The sequence below is a fragment of the Heterocephalus glaber genome, unplaced genomic scaffold, assembly GCF_053883595.1.
Source record: "Heterocephalus glaber isolate CG9 unplaced genomic scaffold, H.glaber_assembly_v1.0 deba00000546, whole genome shotgun sequence".
NCBI lineage: Eukaryota > Metazoa > Chordata > Mammalia > Rodentia > Bathyergidae > Heterocephalus > Heterocephalus glaber.
Window position 1 is genome coordinate 9,675,728 of NW_028258147.1, and position 13,380 is coordinate 9,689,107.

The 13,380-nt window shown below is 34.6% G+C and overlaps 1 pseudogene; it reads left to right on the forward strand.

The window, feature by feature from the left end:
- Positions 1–8,571: 8,571 nt before the first annotated feature.
- LOC101721171 (dnaJ homolog subfamily B member 6 pseudogene) lies at positions 8,572–10,125 on the forward strand (annotated as a pseudogene).
- Positions 10,126–13,380: the final 3,255 nt, after the last annotated feature.

Genomic DNA, 13,380 nt, shown 5'->3' on the forward strand with positions numbered 1-13,380 from the left:
CTGAAGTCTCTTTCTTCCTAACAAGCAGACAGTACCAGCCTCGACTTATTCTTTTTTCTGCTGCTTGTTCCTTTCATCTTTCTTCTTCTGTTTTATTTTTTTTTTGGGGGGGGGGGTGGAGTAGCAAACAGAGTGAGAAAGAAGAAAACTGCTAATAGTACATTAAAGAAGCTATGGCAGTCTTGCCTTAGAACATTGTTATATTTTGAATGACCTTTGGGTAAAATAGCCTTGAAGAAAACATTAAAAAACATATTTACAAATTTGAAATTTATATACAGGGAAACATAGAACTTGAAGATTCTCAGTTCATGGTAGTTTCCATCCTTACTACAAACATAATTTTAAATGTAATATGAACTGGTGGAAAGATAAGGGTTTCGCTGCATGCAGTATTTGGGCTTGAGTCTTCATTGGTGCTCCTACTCTTTGTGATATTTTGATAGATTTCTGAGGCTTTATAGTTATCAGTTTCTTCATCTAAATTATGGAGCCAGTGAATCCTGAGAATAGAAGAGGGGGGCAACAGGGTCTATATACACAGTAGTTTCTCAGTAGCTATTAGTTCTTCCCCATTAAACAGACATGAGGATGGTCTTTAATCTTCACATTCTTTAAACTAAGATAGGAGTGATAATATTTATTGAACATTTACTATGTTCCAGACACTAGGCTAAATGCATTTATACATTAACCCATTTAATTCTTGTAGCAACTTTATAAATTGGGAATTATTATGAATTCTATTTTATGGTCAAGGAAAATGAAGCAGGTAGAGTTGCAGTAATTTGCCTGAGGCAACACAACTGACAATCTGGTTTTCGTATCTTTTTTTTTTTTTTTGCTGCTATTTAAAGGACTCAGCACAAATCTCTTTACAAAGTATAAAATCCAAACATTTATTTCAAAAAATATTATATAAACTATTAGGGAAATATTTTCACCCAAAACATGTAGTAGTTAATGAAAATATTTGTTAAAGTTTAAATGAAAAATGTCTCCCAAAGGCCTCATGTGATAGGAGGGTGATTGGACCAGAGTCGTAGTACTCATCAGTGAATTCATCCATCCATGGATGAACTCAGTGTCGAATATGCTGCGACTGACCAGTCAGAAGAGATGAGCTTCTGTGAACATAACCTACAGGAGGGCCTTCCCTCTCATGCTCCCTCTCTGCTTCCTGGCTGCCATAGCATGAGCAGCTGTCCTTCACCCCAGGCTCTTCTACCATGCCCATCTGCCCAGGAGCCAGTCGATTATGGACTATGGAGTTCTTTAAAAGAAACCTCTCCACCTTTGAGTTGTGGATGTCAGGTAGTGTGCCCTAGTAACAAGAAGTGACTAAGACAGTATTTTTATCCAGTTCATTTTTGAATGAACTATTATTGATCAGGTATAGGAGAAAGTTAATTCAATTGAGAGACGAAGAATCCTGATTTCATAGGATGGCACTAAAACTTGGTTGCTTTCCAGTCTGCCCAATGGTATCTACTCTACGGTTCCCTGAACAGCAGTCAAAACATGGACTTCTCTGGAACTGCACGTTCAACTAGTGGAGCTAATCCCAGTATTCCAAAAGTACTTTGATATAAGTAAGGACTTTTATTTAGAAATATGCTAAACACATATCTGCCACATTAAGACATAAAAATTCCTACTTCTTTTAAAAAAAAGAACACATTTCTGAATAAGAAGCAGTTAAATATACTAGAGAAAATAACTAAAGGAAGATGACAATTCCAATGTATCAAGTTTTTACCAGCGGAAAACGTGATGTTTTACTTTGAATTTCTGATTTGTATAGCCATCTACTTTCCTATAGTTGAGGGAGCTTACGTGTGTGAGTGTGTGTGTGTGTGTGTGTGTGTGTGTGTGAGAGAGAGAGAGAGAGAGAGAGAGAGAGAGACAGAGACAGAGACAGAGACAGAGACAGAAACAGAGAGAGAGATTTTGGAGGTTAGGTGGGATGGTTGTGAAGCTCTTTAAGTTCAGAAGTGCTTGGTAATTCTCTCTAGCTTCTTCAGAAGAAATTTCTCTATGACCTGAGGTTTATGAATCTGATGACTGATTACACTTCCTTCCAGTAAGCTGCTAGAGGTGAGAGATATGAGGCTCCCTGAATACCTTATCATCCTAGACTCTATAGCTTTCCTTTATTTCTGGCATCATCATTGTACTCTGGCCCTTCCATCATCACTTCCAGTTTCACATTCAGAGCTCTTATTGAAAGGTTCCAAAATGTCACAAAGATAAGATACATGGATGTATGGAGGAAATACAGAAGCCTTGGTTCTATTCGTATTCTCTCTAATCCTGCCACTGAAAAGACATTGACACATACTGTTTTTTGTTTGGCAAGATACAAGAAAAGGCATTTTGCTATAGAAAACTTTTCCAGAAAAATAACTAATTTAACCTCCTGATAAACACCTATGTGCATAGAGGTACATATCATAAATCTCATTATAAGAAGTATACTGAGTTATTTTTTGACTATCCGATTAACTAAATGGTTCAAAATATATTCTGCTTACAATGAAATAGGGGCTAATTTTTCTACAATTGCACATCTATTTCAGTATAGATAGAGGTTTCTAATTTTATTGTCAGATAAATGCTTAGGAAGACTTGTTTGTGATGTATAAAATAGTTTGGGATCAGTTTCTTTCAAATTCAGAGTTCATGCATCTGTGTGTATTTGTGCCTTTGAAAGAAATAAAATTAAGACTAGTCTGGTTTTTCTATTGTCTATCATGGGCAGTTATAGTGTTTTTCCTTCATCTGATGTGACCTTTGCTTGCTTTAAGATTCTTAGGAGCCACACAGCAGTTTTCATTGCCTCCTAGGATCCTTGTCAGGATGGTACATTCTGCATCCTTGGGGAGCACTTCTGTTTTGATAAACTCTTCCTAGTCTTACTTATTACCTTCCCTTCACTTTCAACCTAATATCTTCAGAATTCTGTCCCATATGTATTCTTTTGATTATTGTCCTTATAAGTTATTTAAGACCTATGAATCCTTCATCATTTAATCCCATTCCTCACTTAGAAGATTCTCCTCATCTCAGGACACCTCATATAATTTCTCAGTCCACTAACATTTTAATCATCATTGTAGTACATTCCTTTAGCATTCCATCCTACGATACCATTAATGACAAAGGGTAAGAGTTACAATGTTACATTGTTCCTGAATGTATCCATACTTTATCTAGGATACTAGTGATCCTTCTCCAAAATTCTATATTGAAATCTGCTTTTCAACCATTTTTAGTCCCAACTACTATGACTTGAGTTTCCAGAAAAACAGACTCAATTACATGCCTTATTACGCAGGAGGTTTCTTGGTGAGTGCTCTTGAAATTAATACCTATGGAGAAAAGGAACAGAATGATAATGCAACCTGGAAATTGGATAGTGGTACAGTCAGAAGCTTCAGCTGTACTGTGGGAAGTGGCATTTTGGAATTTGTCCCATGATACAGCAATGAGGCCAAATCCTACATCAATCAATCTTGGATGCTTCCCCTAGGAAGAGTGTGGTTCTTTGGTGAAGTTCATTCCCTTCAGTAGAGGAAAATTTGCTGAAAGGATCAGGCAGCAGGGAGGATGTATCCTCTAGTGTTAAAGCATAAGTGGGTGGTGCAGCATAGACTATGCTAATTTATACTGAAGTAAGGATTCTATAATCAATGTCTATTCTGGATTGTTTTATTTTTAATAAAGACCTTTCTTCTTTTTATACTAATACTGTAAACTCTCTATTACATTCACATGTACCATATATTTCTGCAATGGAAACTACTAAAACAAAATTTCCTCACTTTAGTCATCTTATAAGCTCATGCTTAACTTCAACAAAACCTCATGTTGAGGGACATAATAAGTATTAACCACTGAAGGTATATTATGTGACATAGAGTACAGACAGTGTACAATATTCTCTGGAAATATGAATATAGACATATTTTGGCTATTTAAGTCTGACTTTAATTACATTTGAGAGATTCCTTTTGTATGCCCCAACTAAGAAGATGAAATTTGCAGTCAAATCTTCTTTTGTAGGCATTTCTTAAATGCTGTATTTGGTTATATTATTGAGCAAATGGTGTGCTTAGCAAAATTTGTGATCTCTTTCTTGCCTTTTCCTTTTTTATATAGTGATTCCAATTTGCTTAATTTTAATAGTCATTTGTTGTTTAGATCCCAGGCATAGGGAAAAAAAATCTCAGTGACATCTCCATGGTGCCAACAATATTCCTAAACCTTTACATACAAAAGTTCCGAAACAGAAAAAAATATAAGCATTGTGATTTACTCAGAAGGTTTCTGGTTTTACTACATTCAACACACACATAATCATCTAGGTGTGTATACTTATTAATCAATGTTTATTCTGATAGAGTTTTGAATTTTCTAACTATAATTATCAGTAGATAATTTTTGTGTATTTATTTATTTTTATCTGAAAGTTTAATGACAATTTTTAGAATTTGTAATTTTTATGTTAGTTATTTACTCATTGATTAAAACCTAGGCTACAACAGTAAAAATATTTTAATATGTATTTCCAACCAAGGTCATGAATGAAGGTCATTTGTCCTATATGGCTCAAATTAAATGATATTAAAAAATGAATTTTTATTACATCTTGAGATTAGTTTTAAAATTTGTTTCAATTTTTAGAAATCAGACTTACAGAAAGTTACAATATTACTAAGAATTCTATGGAGACTTTACCTGGATCTCCCAAATGTTAACAGTTTATATTGTTTTTATTATCCTTCTCTCTATACCTCTCTTTGTTTCTATTAGGTACATCTAATTCTTTTATAAACTGTTTGAGGGTAAGTTGCAGACATTTTCCCTGCTTACCATCATATACTTCATTGTTCTGCTACACACTATCACTTTCTTTCATAATAACTGCAGTGCAATTATCAATGTTAGAGAAGAGCTCTCACCCCAGGGACTTGACAGACTACAAGTGCCTAATAAAACTGAATTGAATAAGTGATCATTTTAAAAAATATTTTCATTAAGTTTATTGGTACATTTTAGGTATAAAATACAGTTACATTCCTCACTGGGATCTTGTACCTGTACATGATGTATCTTAGTTCTTATTTTTTCCCCATTTTCCTGCTCTCTTTTTACCCTCTCCACCCTTCTCTATTTACAGAGACTTTGTTTAAATTTTTTTCTTTTCTCATATTTTTTCTTTTCCCTTTTTTCCTTTCCCCTACCCCTCCCACTTCCCCTACTCCTTTGGACCTTTTCTTCCTATTTCACATTATCAATTATACCATTTGAACCTTATTTACATTTTTAGTGTTTCACACCAGAGAAACTATTCAGTATTTACACGTGTGTCCTATTTATTTTGGCACAGTTTGTAATAGCTAAAGTGATCAGTTTTGTCTCTGATGTTTTTTTGTAAGAATTATAGCAAATACTTAAATTTCTGTATGACTTCTCTATGTTAAAATATTTAAGAGGATAAGCAAGTGTAAAGACATGAAAAAGAATACAAAATGTCAAAGTAACATAAAATTGACCTCAATATTTTTATTTATAAAAATTTTCAATAGAATGAATTTTTCTGTTTATTTGTGGAATGTTTTCTTATACCAACAGACACTTTGTTGCTTTTGTTACAGCATTCTTTAAAGTGAAAATACACGTTTTGAGTCTGTGATCTGCCTACAAATGCAGACTTCTTTCAGATTTTATATTTTCCAACTGTTTTGTGATAGGAAGTCAATTATGTTCAATGTATCATACAGAAGAAGCAATTACACTCATTTTCTTGGGCACTGAGAAATTTGATAAGGCTGACACTTGGCACATTGAACTGTGGTAACAGTTAATTTTTAAAAGGCATAAAATATAGGTCAGTTGAACTGAAGTCATTTGTTTTTAAATTGTTAGAAATTATGTTACCTTAGATGCTTTCACTTGACAAAGGGGAGTGAAAAATTAATTTAGAACTCTGTTCTTAATGCAGAATGGGTACTAAGCTCATTCATTTAGAATAAAATGCTTCATTCCAAAAAAGAAACCAATTCCTGGGACCTTACGATTAGCTTCAAATGGGACTGGGCCTTTGCAAAATTATATAGAAGGAAAGTTTTCTTAGTGAGCTTTATGTTTTTAGTGAATTCTGTTCTATTTTAAAACAACGCTCCTTTTCCTTTTTCTGTGCCATCCAGTATCCACTTATCTTCTCTATGTCTTCATTAACACACTCTCAGAAGGATCAGATACATTTTAATATTTTAAGATAGATTACTCAGTTATAAATGGAAAAGGTATGTTTCCATTTATTTATTGATGGAATCCCTTTGCTGAGACAACAGGTACAGTGTCCAATATTCTCAGTGTACCATATCTGTGTTGAGGATTCAAGCACTAGGCACACCAGTGGCACAGAACAGTCTTAACTTGAACCCGGACTTGAAAAGAATTTGCTACATAGTTGTGTTCAAACAAGGGGTACCATTCAGCCAGAGGGTGGCATAGTAAAAGATGAAGAGGTGGGAAAATTGTGATATATTTGGGGAATTATATATGATCCAGGAAGTCTGGAGGAAGATGTGAAAATATGTCCTAATTTTTTTGAAATCAACCTGGATTGTATCTGTTATCTTCAGGAATATATTAATAACAACAGTCCTCACTTTTCTTCAGAAATGTCCAGATTTGGACCATGTAGTATATGATTACTTTGAGCATGGAGATAAATGTGAGCCATTTGGAAAACAGGGTTAAAGAACTAGGCAAGGACTCTGTTGTCCCCAGAAGTCAAAGCAGGTCCCAAACCCATTATTTGAAACCAGAAGGAAGCTTCTATTTAATTTAAATTAAAAGAGAAACAAAATGTACAGGTCTCCATCTGAGGGGTCAGACATTGATTCGTGCCACATGATAGCATTTCATTGCACACATTGGCTTTCGTACTGTTTTATTTATGTCTACACAAAATATAAAATAAAACTTTGGAACTTGGCTAATGATTATTAAATATTAAGATGATGTTTAAAATTTTCTTAGAATATCACATAAGAAAATTTTTCTTTTTTATGTGTGTGTGTTTTACTTTCAGGTATTTATGGGAAGTACTGTATATTGATAATTACTAAAGGGCATAAACAGCCATCATGTGTGATATATATAACAAAAATATTTAAAATAAAATTAAAAATTAAAAACAATTCTCAAGGTTTTCTTTCCTCCCAAATGAAGTTCTATAGGTAAACTGTCACATATGACCACAGGTTGCCTGAGATCCACCATCATTTACCGCCTCCATAGAGGCTCATCTTTTCCTAGACTTTATTAAAGATCTGCTGTGACAAGTGCATCTTTTCCAGTGACTCCAGAGATTTCAGTTCACTCTGTGGAAAATGGATAGGGTAAATACTATGTAGCACGGACCATTTAATAATAACAGTTCTAGTGTTGTCTTCCCTACAACACATTGCAAAATAGTAAATACTGACTACTGATCCATGCCAAGAATTTTGCTGCAACAACAACAACAAATTGGATAATCAAACACAAGTGGACATAATATAAAGCCACATATATATTTACATGTGGACAAAATTAAGAGTTCACAGCTAAAATAGTAGCAATGATGTGTCTGCTTTACTTCTTTGGGTATTATATTACTCCAATTGTTCTCTCAGGCACAGCTAAATTTTCCTTCATAAAATATTATTTTGTGTTCTTTTACATTAAGTATTTTAGTAAAGAGATAAAGAAGAATGTAATTTTGAGAGAATTTCTGTTTGTTGTTTGATGTAAGAACTGCACTAAAGAGGAGGTAGGATAGTGGTAGTGTAAAGTGTAAGTTGGAAATCTCAATATATCTGCTGAGTATTTCTTAGAAGTAGATTAAACTGTTTGTTCACCCCATTTGTTGGTCCAATGGCAAGCTTTATTAGTCCATGTTCACCCATTTCCACTGATGTAGACATTCTCTTTCCATTTATTGACTTATGAAAGTAGCTTGTGTGGCATGGATACCATAGAATACAAGAGGCTAAAAATATGAGTGGAATGAAAATAAATCTAAGATATATGTCTCACCCAGTGATACTGAAAATAACATAGATTCACACTCCATTAGAAATCATTACTCTCAGAAGTGGCCACAACATTATTCATTCTACAATATTCAAATGGAAAGAAGATACCTTTCTTCAGGGCAGCCACACTTAAAATATAACCCTTTAAAATTCCACATATAATCATTATATATGATAAACTGAAAGATACTAATTAAACTCATATAACAAAGGAGGTGCTATTTTTAGGATTGCAAAGATTTCTAAAAAGTAGAGCATCAACACTTTAAGAGAATGAAAATTCTAGGCTAAAACAATACTAGCTTTCATTCATGAAGTTTGAAAAACGTGAAAAAACAAAAACAGAATTCTTGCTATGGTGAAGGGTAAGGAATTGGATGCTTTTTATAAATAGTAATGAGCATGATATAATTTTCATATAAAATATTTCTGGTTCTTTTGGTAGGCTTAAATTCCTGTGATTTCTGTTTATTAACTTTTGGGTTACATTTGGAGATTATGGGTTATTAATAGGTGGTTGTTTATTTATTTCAAGAAAACTTGGATGCCTTTCCTGTTTGTTGTTGGAGAAAGGAGAGAAAAGAAAGCGCGAGGAACCGCCACCACCACTGCCAGGTCACCGTGCGGGATCCGTGAGGGGACAGGCCACACACCTCTCTTCTTTGCGCTGCAGGTCGTCTGCGTCCTTGGACTTGTTCCGGGAAACTATTAAAACATGGTAGATTACTATGAAGTTCTAGGAGTGCAGAGACATGCCTCCCCCGAGGACATCAAGAAAGCATATCGGAAACTGGCACTAAAGTGGCATCCAGATAAAAATCCTGAGGATAAAGAAGAAGCAGAGAGAAAATTTGAACAAGTGCCTGAGTTACATGAGGTGTTATCAGATGCCAACAAACGGGACATTTATGACAAATATGGCAAAGAAGGATTAAATGGTGGTGGAGGAGGTGGAAGTCACTTTGACAGTCTATTTGAGTTTGGCTTCACATTCTGGAACCCAGATGATCTCTTCAGAGAATTTTTTGGTGGAAGGGACCCATTTTCATCTGACTTCTTTGAAGACCCATTTGAAAACTTTTTTGGAAACTGAAGGGGTCCCCAAGGAAGCAGAAGCCATGGTGCAGGCTCCTTTTTCTCTGCCTTCAGTGGATTTCCATCTTTTGGAGGTGGATTTTCTTCATTTGATACAGGGTTTACTTCATTTGGCTCCCTAGGTCATGGTGGCCTCCTTTCATTTTCATCCATGTCATTTGGCGGCAGTGGGATGGATAACTTCAAATCTGTATCAACTTTTACTAAAATTGTTAATGGTAGAAAAATCACCACAAAGAGAATTGTCAAGAATGGTCAAGAAAGAGTAGAAGTTGAAGAAGATGGACAGTTAAAGTCCTTAATGATAAATGGTAAGGAGCAGCTGCTACACTTGGATAAAAAGTAATTCAATGCACACATTTAACAGACATGTTAAAGTACAACAAGCACCATTTGAGGATTAATAGGAACATTTTTTTGAAGATTTCAAATGAACTCAACTTACAGTATAACTGTACCTAATCTAAGGTATTTATAAACAGCTCATCGGAGCCCCTCTTTGTCATAGACTTTTGAGTTTATTGTTGGGACCACAGAGTAGGACCATTTTTTGTCTTTAAAACTGTCGTTATCTCTGTATGCACTTTACTTTTTTATTAAACGTGATCCAAGGTATGTCTTGAATCTTGAGTAGTGTTAGGACAAGATTGTACTCTTTTTTTTTTCCCCCATTAAGTTTATTGGTACATTTTAGGTATAAAATACAGTTACATTCATCATTGGGATCCTGTACGTTTACATGAGTATCTTGCTTCTTTTTTTTCTCCACCTTCCCCTGCCCGCCCTTCACCCCCTCCATCCTTCCCTATTTGCAAAGACTTTGTTTCCATTTTTTTCCTTTTCTCATATTTTTTCTTTTCCCTTTCCCCTACCCCTCCCACTTCCCCTGCTCCTTTAGACCTTTTCTTCCTGTTAAACAATATCAATTATACATTTTTTAAATTACAATATCAAGATCTAGGAGACATTACCACAGATTTTACAGAATTTAAAAAGATATAGAAAGCATATTTCAAAAATCTATTTTGAAATAAATTTGACAACTTCTAAGAAGTTCCTTGGAAGAAAACTTAATGAAACTAACTCTGGAGGAAATATAAAATTTGAATAGAATCTATTAAAGAAAGTATATTCCTAGCTTGAAAACCTACCTATATGACAACAGCAGGCTCATATACATTTTAACTGATAAATTATATCAAACAATTAAAACAGAAAAAAGAAGGAACACTTCAGCCCTCATTTTAGGAACTCAACATTGTGTTAATCCTAAAACTGGATAAAGATAATAGAAGAAAAAAGTATGAACATATATAGAAATTTGTTTAACAAAACAAACTATTAGAAGTCAGATCTGGCAGGATGTAGAAAGTGGTTTTGTTATAGGGATGGCAGTGTTGGTTCAGCATTGGAAGATCTACCCCCAAAAGTCATCATTTTAACAGAGGAAAGGAAAAAGCCATATGATCCTGTCACTAGTTGCAGAAAAAGTATTGGACTAAATTCTACAGCTGTTCATGGTAAAAGCTATCAGGAGCCTAGAAGTAGAACAGAACCTTCTCAACAGATTAAAGACATATACTCCATACTTCCAGTGAGAATGCCTTATATGAATGGAGAAGATACAATGTTTTCTCCTTAAGGTGGGGAACAAGGGCACATATGCTTACTTTTTATCTGTCCATTAAACTTTGAAACCTAGTCCCCACCAAAATAGTCTGGCAAAATGACACAACTAGGATAGGGTTGGCACGGCAGAAACAAAATCTTTATATGTAGATGAAATGATCATCTACAGAGGAAATACTAAGAAATCTCTAGGACCCTCTAGAACTTGTATTTGAATTTAGCAGGATTAGAAAACACAAGGTATATATAAAAATTCAGGTCTGTGTATACTTGCTATAAATGAGGAATTGGATATTGAAATTTAAAAGTTATGTACAAGTGCAAAGGACCTAGAAAAGTTAAAACAAAACAAAACAAAACAAAAACAGTGTTGGAAGACATTTAGTACCTAATTTTAAGACTTCTTCTAAAGCTACAGTAATCAAGGCAGTGTTGGTGTAAGGAAAGACATATAGATCATTGGAATAAAACAGAGAATCTAGAAATAGAACCACACATATATGGTCCACTGAGTTTTGAAAGATTATTTAACATTAGCATTTTATAGAATATAAACTCAATTCAAGAGCACAGAAAGAGATAGTGTTTTCAGCAAACGGCACCAGAACACCTGGTATTCATATATAAAAAATTAACCTCAACCCTTTATTCCCATACAAAAAAATAATTTGAAGGGATCTATGAACCCAAATATGAAAGCCAAAAAATATAAAACTTTAAGAAGAAATTATTAGGGAAAATGTTTATGAATTCAGGGTAGGCAAGAACTACCTAGAATACAAAAGACATGATGTATAAAAGAAAAAAATTGATAAATGAGATTCCATCAAAATTTAGAACTTTAAATGACATCATTAAAATGAAAAGTAGTCCTTAAACAGACCATATTTACAATGCATATAACCTATGACCAGAATATATAAAGAATTCTTAGAGCTCATTAATAGACAGCCCAATTAAACAGTAGACAAGAAGATGATAAATAGCCAGTACAGCACAAGGAAAGGTGTGCAACTCTAGAATCAGAAAAATACTAATCAGTACAATAACAAGATTGAATGACACACTCATTAGGGAGATGAAGTTAAAAGGTTTTTTTTGTTAAATTCTTTTATTGGTACATTTTAGGTATACGACACAATTACATTTCTCATTGGGAGTTGTACCTTTACATAATGCATCTTGGTTCTTATTTTTTCACCATTCCTAGCCCTCCCTTCACCCCCTCCACCCCTCCCTATTTACAAAGACTTTACTTCCATTTTTTCCATTTCTCAGCATTTTCCCTTTCCCTTCTTTCCTTTCCCCTGCCCCTCCCACTACCCCTACCCCTTTGGACCTTTTCTTCCTATTTTGCATTATCGATTATTCATTCTAATCATCAGTACATTTTAGGTGTACAATATAATGACATTCATCATTGGAAATTTGCACCTTTACATAATCTCTCTTGGTTCTTATTTTTCACCCTTGCCCAGCCCTCCCCTCAAACCCTCCATTCCTCCCTGTTTACAAAGATTTTGTTCCTATTTTTCCATTTTCTCATATTAATTCCATTCCCTTCTTTCCTTTCCCCTACTCCTCCCACTTTCTCCCAATTTTTCCAGCACCATTTATTAAAGAGGCTATCTTTCCTCCAGGGAGGGTGTTTGGCTTCTTTATTGAAGAAGAGATGGCTGGGTGTGTCTGGCATTGACTCTGCATCTTCTAATCTGTTCCACTGGTCCTCAGGTCTGTTTCTTTGCCAGTACCATGCTGTTTTTATCACAGAAGCTTTGTAGTATAGTTGCAGGTTGGGGATTGTGATACTCCCTGCCATGTCTCTGTTACCTAGAATTACTTTTGCTATTCTGGATCTCTTCTTGTTCCAAATGAATTTTTGGATCCTTTTCTCAAGGTCCATGAAGTATGCTGCTGGGATCTCAATTGGAATTGCATTAAATCTATATAGCAGTTTTGTAAGTATGGCCATTTTCACTCTATTAGTCCTTCCTACCCAGGAGCAGGGGATGTCTTTCCATTTTCTGATATCTTCAATCTCTCTTTTCAGAGTGCTATAGTTTTCAGAGAAGAGGTTTTTGATTTCTTTCGTTAGGTTGATTCCTAGGTATTTCAGTTTTTTAGATGCTATTGTGAAAGGAATTATTTGCCCTATTTCTCTCTCAGTGAGTCTGTCATTGGTGTAGAGGAAGGCTATTGATTTTTGTGTGTTGACCTTGTAACCAGCTACTTGACTGAATTTGGTTATAAAGTCTAGAAGACTTTTGGTGGAGTTCTTGGGGTCTTCTATATAGAGTATCATGTCATCTGCAAATAATGACAATTTGACTTCTTCATTACCTATCTTTATTCCTTTTATTTCTTTCTCTTGTCTAATTGCTATGGCTAATGTTTCCAGAACTATATTGAACAAGAGTGGTGATAGTGGACATCCTTGTCTTGTTCCTGATTTTAGTGTGAAGGATTTCAGTTTTTGACCATTTAGTATGATATTGGCTGTTGGTTTTTCATAGATGGCTTCTATCAGTTTGAGGAAGAAAGCATTTATTCCAATTTTTTGTAA